The 24,622-nt window shown below is 46.6% G+C and overlaps 1 pseudogene; it reads right to left on the reverse strand.

Annotated features, from left to right (window-relative positions):
- Nucleotides 1-2,517: 2,517 nt before the first annotated feature.
- The window catches only part of LOC116481580 (mitochondrial proton/calcium exchanger protein-like), a 28,138-nt pseudogene continuing 6,033 nt past the window's right edge, over nt 2,518-24,622 (reverse strand).

Raw genomic sequence — 24,622 nt, forward strand, 5'->3', positions numbered from 1 at the left:
TATAAAAACCAGAGCGCCCCTTCTCCTCCAAGGGATCGCAGCTCCTTGCCAGCAATGGAACAAAGCAGGATGGAGAATGACTTTGACGAGTTGACAGAAGTAGGCTTCAGAAAGTCGGTAATAACAAACTTCTCCAAGCTGAAGGAGGATGTTCGAGCCTATCGCAAGGAAGCTAAAAACCTTGAAAAAAGATTAGACGAATGGCTAACTAGAATAAACAGTGTAAAGAAGACCTTAAATGACCTGATGGATCTGAAAACCGTGGCACAAGAACTACATGACGCATGCACAAACTTTAGTAGCCAACTCGATCAAGTGGAAGAAAGGGTATCAGTGATTGAAGATCAAATAAATGAAATGAAGCGAGAAGAGAAGTTTAGAGAAAAAAGAGTAAAAAGAAATGAACAAAGCCTCCAAGAAATATAGGACTATGTGAAAAGACCAAATAGACATTTGATTGGTGTACCTGAAAGTGACAAGGAGAATGGAATCAAGCTGGAAAACACTCTTCAGGATATTATCCAGGAGAACTTCCCCAACCTAGCAAGGCAGGCCAACATTCAAATTCAGGAAATACAGACAACACCACAAAGATACTCCTCGAGAAGAGCAACCCCAAGACACGTAATTGTCAGATTCACCAAGATTGAAATGAAGGAAAAAATGCTAAGGGCAGCCAGAGAGAAAAGTCAGGTTACCCACAAAGAGAAGCCTATCAGACTAACAGCTGATCTCTCAGCAGAAACTCTACAAGCCAGAAGAGAGTGGGGGCCAATATTCAACATTCTTAAAGAAAAGAATTTTCAACCCAGAATTTCATATCTAGCCAAACTAAGCTTCATAAGTGAAGGAGAAATAAAATCCTTTACAGACAGGCAAATGCTAAAAGATTTTGTCACCACCAGGCCTGCCTTACAAGAGCTCCTGAAGGAAGCACTAAACATGGAAAGGAACAACCAGTACCAGCCACTGCAAAAACATGCCAAATTGTAAAGACCATCAATGCTAGGAAGAAACTGCATCAACTAACAGGCAAAATAACCAGCTAACATCATAATGACAGGATCAAATTCACACATAACAATATTAACGTTAAATGTAAATGGGCTAAATGCTCCAATCAAAAGACACAGACTGGCAAATTGGATAGAGTCAAGACCCATCAGTGTGCTGTATTCAGGAGACCCATCTCACATGCAGAGACACACATAGGCTCAAAATAAAAGGATGGAGGAAGATCTACCAAGCAAATGGAAAGCAAAAAAACAAAAGCAGGCATTGCAATCCTAGTCTCTGATAAAACAGACTTTAAACCAACAAAGATCAAAAGAGACAAAGAAGGCCATTACATAATGGTAAAGGGATCAATTCAACAAGAAGAACTATCCTAAATATATATGTACCCAATACAGGAGCACCCAGATTCATAAAGCAAGTTCTGAGAGACCTAAAAGAGACTTAGACTCCCACACAATAATAATGAGAGACTTTAACATCCCAGTGTCAATATTAGGCAGATCAACACGACAGAAGGTTAACAAGGATATCCAGGACTTGAACTCAGCACCAGGCAGACCTAATAGACATCTACAGAACTCTCCACCCCAAATCAACAGAATATACATTCTTCTCAGCATCTCATCACATTTATTCCAAAATTGACCACATAGTTGGAAGTAAAGCATTAAAAAGTCAGGAAACAACAGGTGCTGGAGAGGATGTGGAGAAATAGGAACGCTTTTACGCTGTTGGTGGGAGTGTAAACTAGTTCAACCATTGTGGAAGACAGTGTGGCGATTCCTCAAGGATCTAAAACTAGAAATACCATTTGACTCAGCAATCCCATTAATGAGTATATATCCAAAGGATTATATATCATGCTACTATAAAGACACATGCACACGTATGTTTATTGCGGCACTATTCACAATAGCAAAGACTTGGAACCAACCCAAATGTCCATAAATGATAGACTGGATTAAGAAAATGTGGCACATATACACAATGGAATACTATGCAGCCATAAAAAAGGATGAGTTCGTGTCCTTTGTAGTGACATGGATGAAGCTGGAAACCATCATTCTGAGCAAACTATCGCAAGGACAGAAAACCAAACACTGCATGTTCTCACTCATAGGTGGGAATTGAACAATGAGAACACTTGGACACAGGGCGGGGAACATCACACACCAGGGCCCGTCATGGGGTGGGGGGATGGGGGAGGGATAGTATTAGGAGAAATACCTAATGTAAATGACAGTTAATGGGTGCAGCAAACCAACACAGCACATGTATACATATGTAACAAACCTGCATGTTGTGCACATGTACCCTAGAACTTAAAGTATAATAAAAAAATAAATAAAATAAAATTTATTTCTTCTAGTACTGAAAAAAAAAAAAGAAAGAATCACCTCAAAGCGATCACTATTATGGTCATTACTACAACAGCTAGTGAAGCAGGATGGAGGCAGACACCTGCAGGGCCACCAACATGCCTGAGAGCCAAGACCAGCCCTAATTCTTCACTTCTGCAGCCTCCTCCTCAGCCTTTCCCTTAGCCTTCTTCTTCTCCTCCACCTCTCCACCTTCTCCAGCATTGCTACAATCTCAGCCACCTGACTGGTAGAGACGTGAACATCTTTGTCCACAAGCTCAATCACCTTAATGAGGTTGTCAATGTTGACCTTGCCATTCTTATTTTTATCCAGTGTTGAGGCCAAGCTGATCAGCTTGTTTTCTGGAATGTTCTTGATTTACTTCATGGTGCTGATGAGCTCAGTGATACTGATGACTTTCTCTCTCCCGCTCCCCCTGAGCCCTCTGCCTGGCCCAGCTTGCCAGGCCTCTGATCCATCTCCAGCTGTGCCATCAAGCTGTCTATCCGCCAGATCACCTGCTGAACTCTCTTTGTCAGTGTCTTGCTGGCTTTAGATTTTTCCGCACATTTTTCTTTGCTGGTCTTTGAAACTTCCTTCTTGATCTCCTGCAAGTCATCACTATAGTCCTGGACATCCTCCTTCAGCAGCTCCAGCTCCTCCTCCTTGGTTAGGGACTTATTTTGCTCCTTCAGTTTAGAACACGTGTCGCTAAGTACACCCATTTCTTCTTCAGTTATTTTCTCTTCCTTCAAGGTCTCCAGCACAGGGGCAGTGTCCTTCAGGGCCTCTGAGGGCAGGGTCACATCAGGCACTTCTGGCTGCTGGTCAGCCACTGGCCTCTCAGGGGTGGCTTCTTCCACTTCGTTTTTTGAGAAAGCTTCTGCAGCTCATTCTCCCTGTGCTCCAGCTGGATGGCCATCTCCTCCTGTAATGTGGCCTCCATTTTCACTTTGTTGTCCACCTGCTCACCCTCCACCTTGTCCACTTTCACCTGGGCTCCCTTCACCACTATCTCTGGAAGAGTCTGCAAGGTGGATTTGAGCTGGTCAGTAGGAGAGAGGGTGTCTGGGAGATACATAGCTCAGGACAACAAGAGCAGTGATATGGGGATCTCTTGATGCAAATGCAGGTCCAGCCACTGCTTCAGCAGGCTCCTCGGGTGGTTTTCTGAGACCCCAAGGGCCCACATCCCTCGAGTTCTACATGTCGACAGCAATTCCTTGATATTCAGGCTGTCCACCCCTTCCTCAGCAATCAACTCATTGTCGGCCTTCATGGACCTCAACCTCATGGTGAGCTGGAAGCATAGGAAGTTGTTGGTGCCTATGGCCTGGAGACCCAGCAGCTCACACAATGCCACCAGCTGCTGGCAGGTGAGGTTATCCAGGGTCAGCTCATCCTCAAATAATTTGGGGAAGCGCATGATTTCTTTGTTGTTAGGTCTTTCCTGTCTCTCGGATCTTCTGGAAAAACATGGAGAAGCCTTTGGCAGTCCTCCCCCTGGCTTCTTTGTTCTTCACGGCCATCTCCTTGATGGTGTCCTGGAGAAATTTAGCCAGTTCCAGCTCCCCCATAGCTGCTTCTTCGGTCTCTCCTCCTTGATGGACTGGGTCTCAAATGTGGACAGCAACATGTTGGGAAAGATTTTCACTATGATGGGCAACAGCAACTCCATGAAAAGCACCACCGCAAAGATGAGGAGAGGGACCAGGCAAAAGAAGTCAGCACAGACATGGACAAACTCCCTGTGCTTCCGGGTCAGCACGTGGCCACTGAGAATCCTCCAGAGCATGTGTGTGGCTATCTTGGTGTCGATCCAGAGAAGGCAGAAGCCGTGGTAATAGTGCTTCAGCCCGTCCAGGACCCTCTACCCCACAGACTTCACTGGCACCTCCAGCGGGGCTGTACCCGGGGCTGCCTTCCTCCAGCTTCTTGTCCTTGTCCTTGGGGGACATGACTACGGAGTAGTCGCCAAGGTGGGGAGATGAGTGCCAGCAGCACGCAGGAAGGTCCTGAGGTCCCGTGACCACCAAACATGGCACCACCGTAGCCACTGTGTGCCAGCGCTCTGGCCTCACAGGCCAACCGATGAGGTGATGGCCTCTGAAGGAAGATACACCGGGTAGGCGGGGGTGCAGCAGCTAAATGGAACATTCGCGCAGCTTGTCAGCCCTGCGATGTTCGTCCAACGGAGACCAACACAATCCCCCAGGTCACCCCTCAGGGCAGCGACGTGGGATGGTGGGAGCGGGAGGTCACCCGGCCCTGACAGCTCCTCAGTAAGATGGATGACAGGGGCCTCCTGCAACAGCTTCCTCCTCCTCCTCTTCCTCCTCTGAGGCTCCTGGGCCTATGTTGCACCTCAACCTGGCCCGCAAAGATGACTGACAAAGGCTGTGGACCAACAAACAGGTCCAGGACCCAGCATCAAAGGCAGCCAAGCCACTCGCAGACTTCTGGGGACCAGGTGGGCAGAGCAGGGATGGGGAGGGGAGGCGGAGTTGCCTTCACCAATGGGCACTTCCACTCCTGCACACTCCATTTCTTTAGATGGTTGATCTCTTTCATTAGTTTTATCATTTCCTTGTGTAGGTCCTGTACACATTTTGTTATACTTATACCTAAATAATTCTTTTCTTTTTTTCCTTTTTTTTTTTTTGGTGTTACTGCATTTTTAATGTCAAATTGTAGTTGATCATTGCTGGTATCTATGAAAGCAATGGACTTCTGTATATTAACTTTTATTTTTTTTTTTTTGAGACGGAGTCTTGCTCTGTTGCCCAGGCTGGAGTGCAGTGGCTCAATCTCGGCTCACTGCAACCTCTGCCAAAAGAGTTCAAGCAATTATCCTGTCTCAGCCTCCTGAGTAGCTGGGTCTACAGGCACCTGCCATCATGCCTGGCTAATTTTTGTATTTTTAGTAGAGATGGGGTTTCACCATATTGGTCAGGCTGGTCTTGAACTCCTGGCCTCAGGTGATTCACCCGCCTCAGCCTCCCAAAGTGCTGGGATTACTGGCATGGGCCATCACGCCCAGCCCTGTATATTAACTTTGTGTCTTGCAACTTTGCTATTTGTTCTAGTCGTTTTTTTGAAGTTATTTGAGATTTTCTCCATAAACTATCATGTTATCTGTGAACAAAGACAGTTTTATTTCTTCCTTCCTAATCTATAGACCTTTTCTTTCCTTTTCTTATCTTACTGCATTAGCTAGAAATTTCAGTACGATGTTGAATAGGACTGGTGAGAGGGGACATCTTTGGCTTGTTTCTGACCTTCGCTGGAAAGTATCTAATTTCTCACTATTAAGCATGATGTTAGCTCCAAGGTTTTGCAAATATTCTTTACCATGTTGAGGAAATTCTCCTTTGTTCCTACTTTCTTGAGAGTTTTGTCATGAACAAGTGTTAGATTTTGTCTCTTTGCTTTTAACCTTTATAGTTAAAGTGGCTTCCTGTAGACAACAGAGAGCTTTTTTTATTCCTCTGACAGCCTATTTTTAATTGGTACATTTAACGCATTCGTATTTAAAGTGATTATTGATATAGTTGGATTATTAAGTATTGTGTTTGCAATTGTTTTCTATTCACTGCACTTGTTTCTTATTTGTTTATTTATTTTGAGATGGAGTTTCACTCTTGTTGCCCAGGCTGGTGTGCCATGGTGCAATCTCGGCTCACTGCAAACTCCGTCTCCCAGGTTCAAACAATTCTTCTGCCTCAGCCTCCCAAGTAGCTAGGATTACAGGCACGCACCACCATGCCCAGCTAATTCTGTGTTTGTGTGTGTGTGTGTGTGTGTGTGTGTGTTGGTGTTTTTTTGTTTGCTTTTTTGTTTTTGTTTTTTTTTTAGACAGAGTCTCACTCTTGTCACCTAGGCTGGAGTGCAGGGGTGCAATCTCATCTCACTGCAACCTCTGCCTCCCGGGTTCCAGTGATCCTGCTGCCTCAGCCTCCTGAGTAGCTGGGATTACAGGCACCCACCACTATAGCTGGCTAATTTTTGTATATTTAGTAGAGATGAGGTTTTGCTGTGTTGGCCAAGCTGGTCTCGAACTCCTGACCTCAAGTGATTCGCCCACCTCGGCCTCCCAAAGTGCTGGGATTACAGGCGTGAGCCACCATGTTTAGCCTGAGTTTTTATTTTAATCTTACTATAGCTGAGCTGTGTTTAAGGTTTGCTATAGCTATAGGTGCCAAAGGCTTTGGTTTCCTCTAATTTCCTTGGTTTGTTTTTTCTCCATGGTTAACTTTGGGCTTCCCTAAGAACTCCTTCTTAAAGAGTCTGTGTCTTACAGCTGTTTCATTTGTAATTCATTGTTATTATACTGAAGACCTGTTGTGGTGGTGGAAACAAAATGTTGGGGAGTGGAGGCATTCTATACTCTTATTATTAAATCTTAGTTTTTTTAGTTGGCCTGAGTCCCTGGGCTGTGACCCTCAGAAGCATTTTTTGGCCCCATTATTTTTTTCCCTTCTCCTTAAGACAGACAGGAAGGATGGAGGGGGTTGAGTTGTCTAATTGCTCCAGTCAGACAAGGCTCTGATAAAGTAGTTTCTCAGGAGGGTTGGCCTTTGTTACTGAGAAAGCTCTAGGGGTATTTCAAATGGTTATTTATCCACTCTTTCTGTCTGGAATAATGGTTTTTTTCCTCTGATCTCCCCAATGTCAGTCTGGTAGGGTTCCTGGAGGTAAAACCCACTTACGTATTGAAGGGAGACCTACAACTAGGCCCCCAGAAGTTTTTAATTTTCAAGCAAATTCATTCTTAATTTCCAGAAATTCATCAAAATTACAATTCAAGTGTTCCCAACAGTTCCTGGCTCCAGTGGTTTCTGCTTCAAGTAAGCTGATCTTGGCTGTATTCACTCATCTCCCCAGATTTCAGAGTGGCAGTTTGCCCTGTGACCTTAATTCTCTGAAGAGAATTAAGAAACATTGTTGACTTTCAGTTTGTTCAACTTATTTCATGGTGTGAGGTTGGGTGTGACAACTTCCAAACTCTTTATACATCAGAGCTGAAACCAGAAGTACCCCCTGCTAGCATTTTAACGTATCTGCCAAAGGCCTGCCTCCCAGTCATGGGACAGGGGGACAGAAAACTGTGCAGGGGAAGCAAAGCCAGGAGGAGCCAAACCCATGATAGGTCCATTCAGTAGACCTGTCCTGCTGCCCTGCAAAAAGGAGAACAAACCAGGGGAAACCAAGGCCCTAGGGAAGGAGCCACAAGCTTCATGCCCAAGAGCTCTCAGACTCCCTGTTCTTCTGCCAGCCCTGGCCTTCTGGATCCCCCTCTAGGGCTTGAGTTGGGTTGCAGTGGAGGAGGAAGCATGGGGCACATGAGGGTGGCTGAGGTTAAGCTGGCCAGGCAGACCCATCAAGCACTAGCTCCACCCCTCACTAACTGCAATACCTTGGCCTGGTCACTGCCCTTCTGGGGCTTCCGTCCCCATCTGTAGGATTATAAAATAACAGCACTATTCTGGTGTAACTTTGGAAGAGAAGAAAGTGCCTGGCACTGAGCCTGGCATACCCCAGTGTCATACAAACACATTTCCTTCTTCCCCCTACAGGAGTCACCTCCAGTCCAGTATCCCTGCCTTTGCACTGCTTTCCCTGACTCCTCACAGGTCAGCACCACCTTCCCTTCATCCCACCCCAGCCCAAGGGCCACCCAGAGGAGGGAATGATGGAAGGCTGATAGCAAATGACGAATGTTAATGGTGGTATGTGCCAACCACTCTTCTAAGCATGATGTATATATTTGCTTAGATATATGCTCCAAAAAAAGGTATGATCTAGAAAATGTGTTACCTCTATATTACAGAAAAGGAAAACCAAGGTGCAGAGAAGTTTAGCAACTTCCAGGATCACAGTCAGTAAGTGGCGGAGCCTGGGTTAGAACCCAGAGCCCACATTCTAGGAAAAGAAATAAAGGAAGTGAAGATCCTCCACCTTGGGAAGTGGCGACTCAGCAGGGTGAGAGCATCTCACTCATTATACTAGTTTGGCTGTGGGGTTTTAAGGACTGGAGGCTTCCTCCAGTGACCTCAGGTTCCAGGGTTAACTGAGGGGATGCTTGTGCCAATGAGAGAGCCAGAGCCCCCATAGAGCTGGACTGAGCATGGTGCAGATCCCAGATCCCCATTATCCTGTAGTGGGAAGGGGTCAGGGATCTGCTGGTGTGCCTCATCAAGTACTTCTTGAACTTGAATGTGCTCACAAATCCCTGGGGATCTTATTAACATGCAGATTCAGATTCAGCAAGTCTTGAGTAGGGTCCACAGTTCTGCATTTCTAATAGGCTCCCAGGCATTGTTGATGCTGCTGGTCCAGGGACCACATTCGGAGAAACAGTTCCCTATGGGACCCTGCATTCCTCTCAGGCCTCACTTCCTTCAGGCCTCTTCTTGCTTCTCTCACTCTACTTGCCTGATTCTCCAGTTCTGGAGTGAGGGTTCTCCCCACTGCTCCACCTCTTAGGTGGCAGGACAGCTTCTGAAGGGCATTTTAAGAAAATTACCCAGGGAATGGCCAGCCAGCTACCATACTAGTTAGCCAGCATGGGTCAGTCTATGAGTTGGGCCCGGGATCATCCATCACTTCTGAGATCCCAGAACTGTGGCTTCTGGTGAAAACACAGCATTTATATCACCTGTAGAATAGAGAAATGATCATAGAACCTGACCTCAATGGGTTGGCTTGAGGATTAAATGAGTTAGCATACGCAAAGCAGTCAGCTCAGTACCTGGCACACAGTGAGCACTACTTAAGCCTTAGATCTCACTTTGTTGAATGACTCTTTAAAGCAGATGTGGGTTTGATATTGGCCCACAGATTATTGCATGCAGTGGTCCTCAAACTTGAGCATGCATCAGAATTGCCTGGAGGGTTTGTTAAACGCAGATCGCTGGGCTGCTCCCCAAGGTTTCCGATGTAGTAGGTCTGTAGTGGGGAGCCGAGGATTTGCACCTCCCTCAAGTTCCCAGGTGCTGCTGATGCTGCTGGTCCAGGGATCAACTTTGAGAACCTCTGATCTAGGAGCAACTCCTGTCCCTGCCCCACAAGGAGCCTGAAGGCCAGAGCTAGCAGTGCTAGGCCAGGTCACACCCAGAGTTAGAAGCCTTACCAGCCAGGTATCTTGGGCTCCAAGAACACCAGAGAGGGGCTTGTCTGAGGCCCAAAGCCCCTCCACAGGCCTCTCCTGCAGGCTTCTGCCTCCTTCCTGGCCCGGTGCCCTGGCCCTCGGAAGGCCCCTCCGCCCAGCTTTGTTTGCATTCCTGGAGGCTGCGTCAGCCTGGGCAGCGGGCGTGTCCATGCGGGCTGGCCTGGTGCAGCTCTGATGGCTGGCCCCGCACTCCAGGCCTCCTGGGCTGGGGCCGCAGTGGCCACGCAGGGCTCACTTAGCAGGCCGGTGACTCATGCTTCCTCCCAGATTCCGGGAAATGCCTTCCTGCTGCTGCTGCTTTTTTCTTGTTTAATGAGAAGTTCTCTGCAGACTTCCATGGCAAACTCAGGATGGGGAGGCAGCGGGAGGAGGAGGCCAAATCTATTCCCAAGAGGGGCCCCAAGAATTCCCATCTCTCTCACACACGCACACACACCCCCACTTTATTGCCAGCCCTGGCCTGAGCCCCCAACCCACCATGGTGCTTTGGTCCAGGAGGGCCAGCCCCAGAAATGCTTGCTTTTATTAAAAAGGAATGGCCTCACAAAGGCACAACTGTAGGAAAGGTTGTAATTTGCCCAAATAAAACTTAATTTGATCCATGAAATAGCTGTGGTTTATTGTGTAATAGATGTGCTATGTGTTTCAATTTAATAGAAGCCAATATAATAGGGGGCCAGTGGGGGCCTCCAGAGGCCCACCTCTTCCCCTACTCACAGTAGGGCCACACAGCCCGCTCCAATGTTGGGACCCTCCACCAGGAGAGGACAGAGAAGGGCTGCCATAGACCTCTGGCCCAGACCACAGAGGCTCGTGGGAGAGACAGCTCAGGGACAGAACAAGTAAGAGTGCTTGAAGGGGAAAAAAAGGAAAGAAATGAAAACTGCCCTTTTACCAAAGCAAGGCTGCGGGTGCGTGAGTCTGAGGAGGGGGCCGTGGGGGCTGAGTCACTTTCCTGTCCACTGCTAGAATGGGAGGGCCTCTGCTAGGGGCTGTGGGAGAAAGAAGGCTGAATCTGTCACTTAGAGTATGTTGAGGGGATCCCTTTGAAGAAGGCTTCAGGGACAGTTCCTGGGGCAGTGGGCAGCTGCTTCAGCCCCCAGAGCCTGTGCGTGCCGCCTGTGCTCGGACTCAGAGCAAAGGTAATAGAAGCCAGGGGTAGGAGAAAGACAGGAATGGGGCTTAGTTGGGTCTGGTGAGGCTCCCAGAGATGGTCCCCTCCAGCATCCCCCTGCCCCCCGCCACCCTGGTGGTCCAGACTGAGGCCCAGGGAGGATAAGTGAGTTGCACAAGCTCAGCTGGTCCTCATTCCATAAATTCTTAGTACACACTGGTGCTAGATCAGGATGGGGGCAGGGTGGGATGCCAGGCTGGTTTCACAGGACCCACCCCCAAGAGTGCTAAGCAACTGACAGAGAGCAGCAGGGGAAGGGAAAGCAGGTATTGCTCTAAGCATGTCGTGTGCATCATCTCATTTAATCCTCATGACAACCCAGTATGCTAGGTATTGGTGGCCCCATTTTTCAGCTGAGGAAATTGAGGCCGGGGTGGTGGCTTGTCCAAAAATCAGTTACCCCTCAACCCCAATCCATCTTGTGAGTGGAGACAGTATCTACCCCATCCTCCCATCCTTCTGGGTTCTGGAACTCTGATCCCTACATCCAGGTTATTCCTCATTCATTCTTCCTGTTGGGTGCTTTTCTTTAAAAGGCCGTTATTTGGCCCAGTGTAACCTTAGACAAACTTCTGAGCCTCAGTTTTCTGATTTGTAAAATGAGAACTGCATGCATCTCACAAGGGCTATTCTAAAGATTAAATGAGATGCCACATGAAAAGCACCTTAGCCAGGGCTTGGCATTCAGTAGGTACTCAGAGGTACTCATTAAATCCATCTACTTCTAACAACCCCCATTGAGAATACCATATGCTAGGTTAAGTTCTGGACATTAATTTGGGAGGGAGAATAACCGGGATTTGAATTCCAACTCTGCCATATACTCACATAGTATTGGAACAGGTTCTCATCTTACCTTTCTGAGTCTCAGTTTCATCATCTGTAAAATGGGCATAACATGACCCATCACAGGGATGATGGGACAATTAAATGAGATAATGGATGGCATATAAAAGGTGTTCAATAAACAATAGTTGTTATTTCATCATTATTATTGCTTCCTAAATGCTTTTCGGTGGGCTGGCCTCCAGTGTAAATGACCAACATGTCTAGTGTGAGGCTTCCCCCTTGATCTTGGTTGTGTTGGCTCCTTTCACGAGAATTTTTCAGTCTGTCTGTGAGTTGGGGTTTCTGCCCTGAGGCTGAGAGAACGCTCTGTGTCCTCTCTGCCCCAGAAACAAATCACACATGAATTCAATGACTGAAGGAACTGAAGGCAGCTACCCTGGAAGCATTTGCAGGACACAGTCTTCTCTTTTGTTCTTCCAAGGAAATGCCGCCGCACTGCCAAACCCACTGTTGGGCTGAGAAGGGCGTGTTTATGGGGCAACAAGAGGGGGAGAAATTAGTCAGGGACAGCAGCAGGAAGCCTTCTCTGAAAGCCAAATGAGAGAGGAGATGCCCCCCATGCCCTCACAAGGACCCTGGGGTGCTCCTCTCCTCCCCTGTTGCCTTGCCAAATCCCACCAGTGCCCACTGGACCACAGGGAGGCCAGGATGCCCAGTTAGAAAGCTGTGCAACAGCTTGTTCATCAAAAGCTGTACCATGGGGCTTGTATGAGATTGAAGCCCTTGAAGACTGTGATTCACCCAAGGCCACAGCACATTTGTGTGCGTGTGTGTGTGTGTGAGTGTGTGTCTGCTATTTCCATATGTCGTGTGATCCCCCTTCATCTCAGTACCTCACAGGGGTGCTACAGAGATCAAGGGAGGCGGTCATGTGTGGAAGTCCACTATTAAATGATACAAATGTGAGGATTTATTTATTTATTTATTTATTAGACAGAGTCTTGCTCTGTTGCCCAGGCTGGAGTGCAGTGATGCAGTCTCGGCTCACTGCAACCTCTGCCTTCTGGGTTCAAGCGATTCTCCTGCCTCAGCCTCCCAAGTAGCTGGGACTACAGGCACGTGCCACCACGCCCAGCTAATTTTTTGTATTTTTAGTAGAGACGGGGCTTCACTGCGTTAGCCAGGATGGTCTAGATCTCTTGACCTCGTGATCTGCCTGCGTCAGCCTCCCAAAGTGCTGGGATTACAGGCATGAGTCACCTTGCCTGGCCTGAGGATTTATTTATTGTCTTTTAATAGAGTCAAACTTCAATTAAGCAAAGCACTGGCAGCCAGAGATGTTTAATTGAGATTTAATGGCAAATCCTTTTTGTTCAACATTTATCGTGGAGAAACTTTTTAAAATTATAATTCATAATGAAGTTTAATAGAATGAAAATGATATATGATCTGTGTAGGAAATTTCAAAAATGTGGGAAACTATAAAAGAAAAAGGATACAAAAATCATTCCTAACTCCAGAACCCAGATATAGTCACTGGTTATTATTTCATGTTCATACATGCATGCATTTATATCATTAATATCATTATTGTAAATTTGTATGCATATATATACCATTTTATTCTGCTAGGGACTGAATTCAGTGCTTACTACATTATCTATGTATATATGTATAAATGAAGTATCACATTATATATATGTATGTTTATCACCTGCTTTTTTTCCATTCAGCATTATTTAATGATAATTTTTCTATATAATAAAAAATATTCTAAAACATGATACTTTTCTTTATAACAATAATACATGTGTATGGTAAGGTAACTAGTCCAGAAAAACAGGACGTAGAAAGAAAAAAAGCCAGTTGTATCTGCATCTCCCGCCCCGATTCCCCAGATGCAAGTGCCATTAACAATTAAGCATAATTTTTAAAACCTGTATAATATTTTGACACATAGATGTGCCATCATTTCTGTAATTTCCTATTATGGGACATTTAGACTGCTTCAGAATTTTTTCTGTTATAGAAAAATGAATATTTCTCATGAAAGATCCCCAGAGGCAGCATTGCTGGAACAAAGGGCACAAATATTTTTAAGGCTTTTGATCCAGATTGAGAAACTGATTTCCTGAAAGCAGCTGCCATTATAGCCTCATCCGCATGGAAGGAGAACATGCCTTTTGCCCATCTCATTTTATCTCAGCCCCACTGAGTGTGACTTAAAAAAAAAATACTTTGGCCAAAGTGATCAGTGAAAAACAACATCTCCCTATTTTAATAGAATCTTTTGTTTTCTACTGAGATTAAGCATTTTTCCAAATACTTAGCCACTGAAATTTTCCCTTTTGATTTTGTTTTTTATATCCATTGCCCATTTTTTCTCATTCTGGGTTTTAGACATTTTTTCTTTTTGATTTGTAAGTGCTCTTTACATATTTCTTTTTATTTTAATTTTATTTATGATGTGTTTTGATGTACAGAAGTTTCCAATTTAAGTATTCAAATATATGCATCTTTTCGTTTAGAATTCCTTCCATTACTGCTGTGCTTAGAGAAGCCCTTTCCATCCAGAGATCAAAATCATGAACATTTTATGTTAGTTATTTTATGATTTCATTGTTTTCACATTTTGCAGTCTCATCCATCTGGAATTTATTCTGCTCTGTAGTGTGAGGTGAACATGGAGCTATTTGCTCCCCTCCCCACTTCCCTCCACCATCTCCTGGGTTTCCCTAGCTCCACTTCTTAAACAAAGCTCCCTTTCCAGGGGAGTTCTGTGCAATACAGCAGCTCCAGGCACTGTGCTGTCACTATCTGAAGACCCCTCAGTCCTCCAGCATCACCTACATTTGCCCACCATGTGCCACGGCCCTCGCCTCCTCCTGGGGACACAGACCCCAACACAACACAGTTGCCAATCTCAGGCAGCTCCTAGCCTAGGGAGACAGTAGGCCTGTAAACAGACAGTCACAATAGCATGTGCTAAAGTCTGGAACAACGACGGGTGTCTGGGGGCTGTACGAGCCCTCGGAGAGGACTCAGGGTTTACCTGTGCCAAGTAAGGGGAGAGCCGTAAGGGGATGCATCCCTGAGGAAGGGACAGGTAAGCAGGAGCATTGAGAAGCCAAAATAGTAAAAGACTCCAAGGCACACAACCAACAGGTAGCTCCAGGGGATCACAGTGGCTGGACCTAGGTGGGAGGAGCCAATTGTCACTATATGCCATTTGGTCCTCGTGCATGTATCTCCTAATAAAAACATTAAATGTTCACAAGAATCACCATTTTAAACGAACAGAAAAGAATTTCTGTTCCACAATTCAGCAGTGGAGTGGGTGAAGGGCCTTCTAGGAAGAGCATAAGCAAAGGCTTGGAGTCACAAACCAGGAAGGCATGACAGCTCAGCCTAGGGAGGGTGAGAAGCTGCAGACTAGGAAGGGCCTTCTATTCCCTGGGAAGAGCTCGGGCTTGGATGGGCAACCATGGAAGGCTTTGCACAAGCATTGACTTGGCCAAGGCTGCATTTTAGAAAGATCCATCTGGCTGCATCACAGAAAGAGGAACAAAAGTCACTCCTGGGATAAGCGAAGGGACCCAGGATGAGACGGCTATGGTGATGTCACAGATCGATGATCACCTACTCAGAGCCACGGTGGTCTGGGGCTGCCTCTTCCAGCCTGGAAGAAGGTGAACATGTGGACACCTGGCATTTAGTCACTTTGGGATCCTGCCATGGGGGAGGATTCTGGGTCTGCTCTGCCCTGGCCGCAGCCTCAGTGTGCTTGGCTTCTCTGGGGGTGAGAGTCAGGGGGCTAGAAAAGCTGAGGAGCCCCAAAACAACTAGTCTCTGTGGCAAGAAAGATCTCGATCCAAACCCTGACTCTGTCTCTTATTTCTCATGAGAACTTAAATTACTGAGATCCTGTCATCCTCATTTTTCTATATCTGCACAACAGGACAAAGGGGTTAGTTAGTGTGAGTACTCAGTGGTAAGTATCCCATTAGAGAGTGTATGTAAGGTTGCATGTGCATGGGCTCCCGTTATGTTATATGTAAAGTATAATACCACTGCTCTAAAGAGGCGGAGTGCTTTAAAAGGAGAGTCTAGGCCAGGCATGGTGGCTCACGCCTGTGATCCGGGCACTTTGGGAGGCCGAGGTGGGTGGAGCACCTGAGGTCAGGAGTTTGAGACTAGCTTGGCCAACATGGCAAAACCCTGTCTCTACTAAAAATACAAAAAAATAGCTGGATGTGGTGACACACGCCTGTAATCCCAGCTACTCGGGAGGCTGAGGCACGAGAATTACTTGAACCCGGGAGGTGGAGGTTGCAGTGAGCCAAGGTCGCATCACTGCACTCCAGCCTGGAAAACAAGAGCGAAACTTCATCTAAAAAAAAAAAAAGCTGGGCATGGTGGCTCACGCCTGTAATCCCAGCACTTTGGGAGGCTGAGGCGGGTGGATCACAAGGTCAGGAGATCGAGAAAATCCTGGCTAACATGGTGAAACCCCATCTCTACTAAAAATACAAAAAAAATTAGCCGGGCATGGTGGCGGGCACCTGTAGTCCCCGCTACTGGGGAGGCTGAGGCAGGAGAATGGTGTGAACCTGGCAGGCGGAGCTTGCAGTGAGCCGAGATCGTGCCACTGCACTCCAGCCTGGGTGACAGAGTGAGACTCCGTCTCAAGAAAAAAAAAAAAGGAGAGTCTGGAAGACGCACTGCTTAACTCAAAGCCATATCTGGAATTTCAGGCACAAGAAGGCAGCTCATGAGAAAACCCCAGCCCGTACTCTGATTAGCCCTTTCCACTCTGCCCTGTCCATCCCAGGCCCTCTGGCAAGCCTTTCATTCTCTCCTGGGCCATGTCTCAGACCACATCACTGTCCACATAAGTACCTCCCGTTTTCCAAAGCACTTTCCTGCTCCTGAGCTCATTTTGTCCTTACCACAAGATCTAAGCATGTCTTAGACCCATTTCACAGATAAGGCAATGGAGATTCCCCTGTGAGTAGAGGGCACTAGGGAGCCCACTGGCTGCTCCATGTTCCCCCAGCCTTCTAAGCCTCTCAAGGCTTAGATCTGGTGGTATCCAGAACCAAGAGACATGAAATGCCACAGGCCAGGGTCTGTGGGGCACATGAAAGAATCCCAGCACGTTGGAGGAGGGAAAAAACTACTGAGGCCGAATTTAGGGAGCACTGGAACTGAAGTCAGGCAGACCTGGTCACAACCCAGTGCCAACACTTGGCCGTGTGACCTTAAGCAATCGCATGACTTCTCTGATCTTTCGCTTCTCCCCTGCAAAGCAGGCACTATCCCACAGAAACTGAAGCATTACTGTGCGCATAAAACCAGAGGCCTGATGGTGCAAGAGTTATCTCTTACCTGTGTAACAAATTATGTGTCTTTGAAGAGACTGCCTAAGGAGTCGGTCCAATCTGTCCTGTTTGTCTACACCACCAGTCGGGTACCGTTCAGCACTCCATGGAATAATGCATGCCCCACCCCGCCCCGCCTTCTAAGGCATCCGACGAACAATGTGTGTGGGGCGGGGCAGACAGCCATAAGTGCTGACAGGTGTTTTGCATGGGAGGTGCAGGAGCTGGGCTATCTCATGCTATTTCCTAAAACTTCTTAGTTTTTCAGTAAGGTTAAGGGAAATGGCAATCAGATAATGGTTAGAGTCGTCTGGTGGAGGATGATCAACCCAGCAGTCTATTAAATTTAAGGCCCTTGCAACAGTTTGGGAGAGTTGCACCAGGGCATCTTCCATTGTGAGAAAGCCTCCTGAGATCTAAAGTGTCCACCCCTTCCCAGGTGCTGGGGTGTTGCTTTCCTTCCACTAACCCAAAAGCAGTGTGTTCCATTGCAGTAGCTGTAACTTCACCTTTTTTCCAATTGTGCCTTACTTGTATCCAGACTTTTCTTCCAGAAGGGTCAGGTACAAGAGCAACAGGATATTTTTATAAAATTTAACCAGAATTCAGTTTGAATCCCCAAGAGACCAGCATGGGCAACATGGCAAAACCCCATCTCTACAAAAATACAAAAATCAGCCGGGTGTAGTGGTATGTGCGTGTGGTCCCAGCTACTCAGGAGGGTAGAGGCGGGAGGATTGCTTGAGCCTGGGAGGTCAAGGCTGCAGTGAACCTCTTGGCCAAACTATCAACTGTAGGTTGTATCAACTAGGCTGGCCATTCAGGAGAAGTAAGAAGTACAAGGCCCAGGAATTTTTTGAGCAGAATCTCAAATTTTCAAAATTGATTTTTTCTTTCTTTTTTTTTTTTTTTTTGAGCCAAGGTTCTCACCTTGGTGCCCAGGCTAGAATGCAGTGGTGCAATCTTAGCTCACTGCAGCCTCAACCTCCCAGGCTCTCCCGAGTAGCTGGGAACATAGGCAAGTACCATTGTGCCTGGCTAATTTTTGTATTTTTGTAGAGATGGAGTTTTGCTATGTTGCTCAGGCTGGTCTCAAACTTCCGTGCTCAAGCGATCCACCCACCTTGGCCTCCCAAAATGCTGGGATTGCAGGCATGAGCCACCATGCCCAGTCTCAAAATTGGTCTTTATAAACCCCCCACCTCTTTCATCCTGGTCATTACCCAGAAAGTGGCCAAGAGTAAATGCTCCCTTTCTGGACAGCCAGAATCAATGACCAAACTGCCTTACTCAGGTGTGTAGACTAGGAGATGGTGAGACAGAGTTGGAAACCTCGACCCAAGTTTTGAGGAGGTTGTGCCAGTGGATGGCAGGATTGCTTTCTGCAATCAAACGTACACTCTTTTTTTTTTTTTTTTGAGATGGACAGGGATGTAAAGCTGAGCTACTGCTGGGGCCAGGTGAACTATGTTGATGAGTCTACCATTCCCATTGGATGAATAGAACTTGTTGGGCCCTTGCCACGTTGTTATTCATTGAATCTGAGTTGACCTACCCCAACTGGGAATATCAGACCATGCAGTCACAAGGCCCCTGTTTGGTTAGGTGTTCAATTTCACTAAGCCCAGTAGCAAGCTAACAGACAATTTATAAAGGAGTATAAATCACACAAAGCTTCTCCCTTTAGCCAGAAGCTTCAATCAGCAAAATCATCTGTCACTTTTTGCTCTTATAGCTCAAAGGGGTCATTAGGATTGTGGGGCCCCAAAGGTATCAGCACTTCTCTATGTATGAACTTTCCCCATTGAGAGAATCTCAATGGCCCTTATGGGACAGGGAAGCATGAGCATTGAATCACCAATTCCTGCCAGCCATTTAGATGTAGAAGCCACAATAGCAGTATATTGACATGGCCCAAAGTATTATGTTAGTTTCCCTTCCCGTCAATGAGCCCTACTCAAGTACATTAGCTGAATCCAGGCTCCCCTCCCGCCATGGGTAGGATGTTGATTTGGCTGCCTGTCTCCCGCAAACCCATAAAGGTTTGAGTTCTTCTCCTCTCTAAAGTCCCTTGGTGTGCTTGAATGAGAGCAACTTTAGCCCCCTTAGGAACAAGAAGACTTTAGCCCCACCCCAATCTTTTTTTTTGTTTTTTTGTTTTTTCTGAGACAGAGTCTCGCTCTGTTGCCAGGCTGGAGTGCAGTGGTGTGATCTCGGCTCACTGCAACCTCCACCTCCCAGGTTCAAGCAATTCTCCTGCCTCAGCCTCCTGAGTAGCTGGGACTACAGGCACACACCACCACACCCAGCTAATTTTTTTATTTTTAATAGAGACAGGGTTTCACCATGTTGGCCAGGATGGTCTTGATCTCTTGACCTCGTGATCCGCCCACCTTGGCCTCCCAAAGTGCTGGGATTAGATGTGAGCCACCACGCCCGGCCCCACCCCAATCATCTTACTCCTTAGATCAGTTAAGGTTGGGGTAGCAGAGGAGGGGGCAATCAGAGGTATGAAGGGAGAGAGTGCTTCAGTGCCAGTAAGCAAGGTGCATTCACTTTTGGCTTCAACCAGCATGGTGGTTGCTTATGGCCCAGCTAAGCAGTCCACTCAAAGCCCTATATTGGGACATTCTAATGTTAATGTATTAGGACATTCTTGCATTGTTTTAAAGAAATACCTGAATATGTAAGACCAGGTAATTTATGAGAAAAGATGTTTAATTGGCTCATGGTTCTGCAGGCTGGACAGGAAAACATGGGGCCTGCATCTGCCTCTGGGGAGTCCTCAGGAAGCTTCTACTCATGGCAGAAGGCAAAGTGGGAGCAAGCCTGTCACATGGTGAAAGCAGGAGGAAAGAGTAAGAGAGAGGTGCCACACACTTTTAAACAACTAGGTCTCACCCACTCTCACAAAGACAGCACCAAGCCATGAGGGATCCACCACCACGATCCAAAGACCTCCCACCAGGCCGCATCTCCAGGACTCGAGATTACAATTCAACATGAGATTTGGGCAGGGGCAAATGTCCAAACTATATTATACAGTCATCATTGTTGACACCTCTAGCTTAGTTTTAGTTCTACCTTGACTCAGCAGCTGCAGCCACATTATTTTCTGGCTGGGGCCACAGGATTTATGCCCAAAGACTAAGTTGGGCCTGACCTGCAGACAGTGCAGCAACTTGTTAAAGGAGATCACCTGAACCCAGGGCATCTGCTGCCCCAAATATAAGATCTTTCAACTTCTTATGTGGTTTCAAAATAAGGACTAGGGGAGTTTTCCAGGGTGGTGGGGTTGATAGCAAAAATTTATCTAGATTTATTTGGGTCAATTTCTCATTCTCTAGTCGGTCACCATTGGTATTGCAAACCCAACATGAAGGATTAAGAGCTCTAATATCGGCCAGGCATGGTGGCTCACGCCTGTAATCTTAGCATTTTGGGAGGCTGAGGCAGGCAGATCGTCTGAGGTCAGGAGTTTGAGACCAGCCTGGCCAACATGGTGAAACCTCGTCTCTGCTAAAAATACAGAAATTAACCAGATGCGGTGCCACATGTCTGTAATCCCAGCTACTCAGGAGGCTGAGGAATCGCTTGAACCCAGGAGGCAGAGGTTGCAGTGAGCCGAGATCGCGCCACTGCCCTCCAGCCTAGGCAACAGAGCAAGACTGTCAAAAAACAAAAAACAAAAAACAAAAAAAACAAACACACAAAAAACTAATACCAACCAATTCTTCATCTGTGGTTTCCTCCAGGTGTTTGTCTCAGAGAAATCCCCCCAAGCAGGCCAAAACTCCCATATATTCCCTCAGAGCAGCCAGGGCCCATTGTAAAAACAACAACAACAACAAATAAACAACAAAAAAACTGAGACCTATTGCTGTCATCTCCAAATGGATGGCATCTCCAGTTGGCACGGTAGAAGGCAGGGGGGGCTGCGTGTTGTCCTTCTTCCTTCACAAGCGTCATGTGCCCACCCCCTCATCTCTCCAGTGAACCTGCCTAAGTTGTAACAACCCTTCTCGTCTCTGCCCACAGCAAGAGTGAGTTTCCCTCCCTTCACCCTCTGTGCATGTGGCCATGTCTGTAATTGCTATCTGAAAGGCAGTGCCATCTTCTGCCCACCTAGGACAAAAAGCTTAGTGCTTCTTTGTTTCAGTGGGGGAGGGATTGAGGCTGGCCATTAGATTGGCAAGGAAGCCCAGAGAAGAGTTAACAACCACCAAGGCACTGTTTTGGCAGCTGTCTTTGAATCTATTCCCAGTACTCAACCTGCAACCATCTCTCCAATTCCTTCTCATTAACAAGCATTAAAATAAAATAGAGGGCCACTTATTGTCCATGTGACCATACAATTTGATCAATATGTTTGGTGCTGGTTTCCATGGACTTCCCTCAAATTGCATGAATTGCCTTGTGAGACCCTTATCTTTCCTCTTCAAGAAAGCTATTTCTCTGTCAGTGCCTCATCCTGATCACCAAAACTGTCAAGAACTGTGAAGAATCTGAGATTTTATCTATTTTTTAAATAAGATAAGAAGTTAGCTTGTCACTGTTTCATGAAAGACATGAGAAGACACAAGACTCCTGGGTCAGAGACAAAGGACTTCTTTCTGTTTCTCATGACACAGAATGAGTATCATCATAGTTTCCCTTGTGATGCCAAGAGAGACAGGTGATACCACACACTCAGTGGAAGTGCCTTATAGGAGATGAACCCTGGACTTAGGGAACCCAGATCTTTTATAATGGGCAGTAAACATGCCTGCCTGTTGCACCAAAGGGAGATACTGTATCTTCTAATGCTTGTGGCTCTCATATATCCTTGAAAATATAGTCCAGAACAAAGGCCATCAGTGCTTCTGCTTGCAATATTTGCAGAGAGACCCATGGAGAATTGTCTCTAAATGCGATATGCTTTCTCATTTGATTCCTACATGGTAGAAGATATCATCCCCAGTTTACATATGAGAAAACCAAGGCTCAGGGGAAACATGAAATGCCCAAATTCACACAAACTGGAAAATGATGGAGCCAGGATTCAAACCTGTGTCCGCTTTCACATCTCTCTGAAGCTGGCCCCTCCATCATCATCAGTAGCTCAGGCATAAGGCTTGATGAAGAAGGTAGAGAAATCTCTCTGCTCAAGGATGGTTTTCATTGGCTTTGTGGACTTCAGGTACCTAGTGCCTCCTCTTTCCCCAACCACGGAAAATTCAAGAACAAACTTACCTCAGAGGCCTTTGGTTTCTCCTGGTCACTTGGGAGTCCACCCCCAAGGCTTAGAAACTGTCACAGAAGATGTTTGATGACATCTCCTGCCTCCTCTAGGCCCGGGCCAGCCCTCACCTAACAGAGCACTCAGGCTCAGACTCAGACAGAACAAAGCTTCCTAGACATATGGACTGACAATTCCTCAATTTAAAAAATCTGCATGGCTTGGCCGGGCACGGTGGCTCATGCTTGTAATCCCAGCACTTTGGGAGGCCGAGGCGGGCGGATCACGAGGTCAGGAGATCGAGACCACGGTGAAACCCCGTCTCTACTAAAAATACAAAAAAATTAGCCGGGCGTGGTGGCGGGCGCCTGTAGTCCCAGCTACTCGGAGAGGCTGAGGCAAGAGAATGGCGTGAACCCGGGAGGCGGAGCTTGCAGTGAGCCGAGATTGCGCCACTGCACTCCAGCCTGGGCGACAGAGCGAGACTCTGTCTCAAAAAAAAAAAAAAAAAAAAAAAAAAATTGCATGGCTCAAGTCTGGTTCTTTTCTGCAAGCTGTGACAAGGACACCTCTCATCATGGCCAGGGTGGAGCAGAGACCCTAGATGTGGGCCCAGATGGTGCCAAGGGGCCCTAGGAGCTAGACCTCAGAGCCCCTGGGCGCTAGAGTGAAGAGGGTTCAGGAGCCACCAGGACAGACCCAGTGCCACTCAGCTTTCTGGGGACCTGATGTGGCTTTTGACATTCATTGATGTTATATTTGGGGCAGCACAAAGCAGAGAATTTTTAAAGGGTCAAAATAGTTGTCATCAGGGCCAGGAATGGCAAACATCCTTGCCCCATTGGTAGAGAAGGAAAGGAAATAAGGGGCCAGTAGGGAGTCACCACTTCCAAAAGATCAGCTTCTAATACACACACTGTACTTGGAAAACACCAAAATGCTGCCCATTTTAGGCAATTTAAGGACCTTGGCCAACATTGAATGGCCTATTTTGGAAGAGATTTTTTTTTTCTCCTCTACAAAGATTCATGAATAGTTGTGTTTCTGTTAAAATGTTCACGAAAATGCATTTTGGACTGAGCGCATATATGCAGGGGTGTTTATGTGCATGTTTTCCTAGGCGTTCCAAAAACTCCATTTTGTTCATTGCTCAATGATGAGAAATAGAAAGCAAAACTATTTTAAAAATAAACATTTCCAATTTGCTGGTTCAAGCAGAACTTACCCAAAAAACTGGCAACAGACATAATATTTTATGTATTTTATTTTTATTTTTTTTAAATTATAGAGACAGAGTCTCACTATGTGGCCCAGGCTGGACTCAAACTCCTAGGCCCAAGTCATCCTCCCACCTCAGCCTCCTAAGTAGCTGGGACTATAGGCGCACATCACCATGCCTGGCCCAAACATGATTATTTAAAAAAATTCAACAAATACTAAATGTCACTCACGATGGGCCAGGACCTGCTTAACTACTTCACAAATATTAACTCATTTAATTTAATTTCCCTAACTACTAACTATGCCCATTTTAACAGATGAGAAAACTGAGGCTCAGAGACTATAAGTAACATCTCTTAGCTCGAGGAAGAGCTGGGCCTGGAGCCCCAGAAGTTGGCTGCAAAGCCTGTGTGCTCAGCAGCTGTGGAAAGTCAGGTTCAGAAGTGCTGCCACCAGCAGGGGTGTGGGGGTAGGAACACCAGCTCTGGAAAGAGAGATCTGAGTGTGAGACCCAGCTCTGATACTTACCAGCTGTGTGACCTTGGCAAACTTGTTTAACTTCTCTGAGACTCATCTATAAAATGGGATAAGGATTACATGACATAATATAAACATAACAAGTACATAACAAGCCCCTCAGTAAATGATAACTGCTATTATTATCACTAAGCAAAGTAAGAGTTCTGTTACTAGCAATGGTTCCAGCTTCTCTTGGCAGGTTCAACGTGAAAGTCCACCTTATCTGCCTCTCTTGGAGCATAAGACTTTTGGGTGAGGGGCAGGGGTTCTCTTGAGCCCCTGAATTCCCCCAGAAGCCATCTGGCTAAGACTTTTCATTTGAAGGGCACTTGAGGCCTGGGAAGAGGGGGATCTCTCCCAGCATCACTTACCCGGGTCTCCCGTAGTACCCCAGAGAGTCCAAGGAGGTCAAGTTGAAAACCATCTCTCCTTTGCTCAGATTATGGACACCCAGTCTCAGGCTCAGAAATCCTGGGTACTTTATCTACACTCCACTAGCCCCATTGATAGTTGTTTTAAAAATGGTTAGAGAGGGCTGGGCGCCATGGTTCATGCATGTAAACCCAGCACTTTGGGAGGCCAAGGCAGTCGGGTCACCTGAGGTCAGGAGTTCGAGACCAGCTTGACCAACATGGAGAAACCCTGTTTCTACTAAAAATACAGAATTAGCTGGGCATTGTGATGCATGACTGTAGTCCCAGCTACTCGGGAGGCTGAGGCAGGAGAATCGCTTGAACCCGGGAGGCAGAGGTTGCGGTGAGCCGAGATCGC

The sequence above is a fragment of the Hylobates moloch genome, unplaced genomic scaffold, assembly GCF_009828535.3.
Source record: "Hylobates moloch isolate HMO894 unplaced genomic scaffold, HMol_V3 SCAFFOLD_14, whole genome shotgun sequence".
NCBI lineage: Eukaryota > Metazoa > Chordata > Mammalia > Primates > Hylobatidae > Hylobates > Hylobates moloch.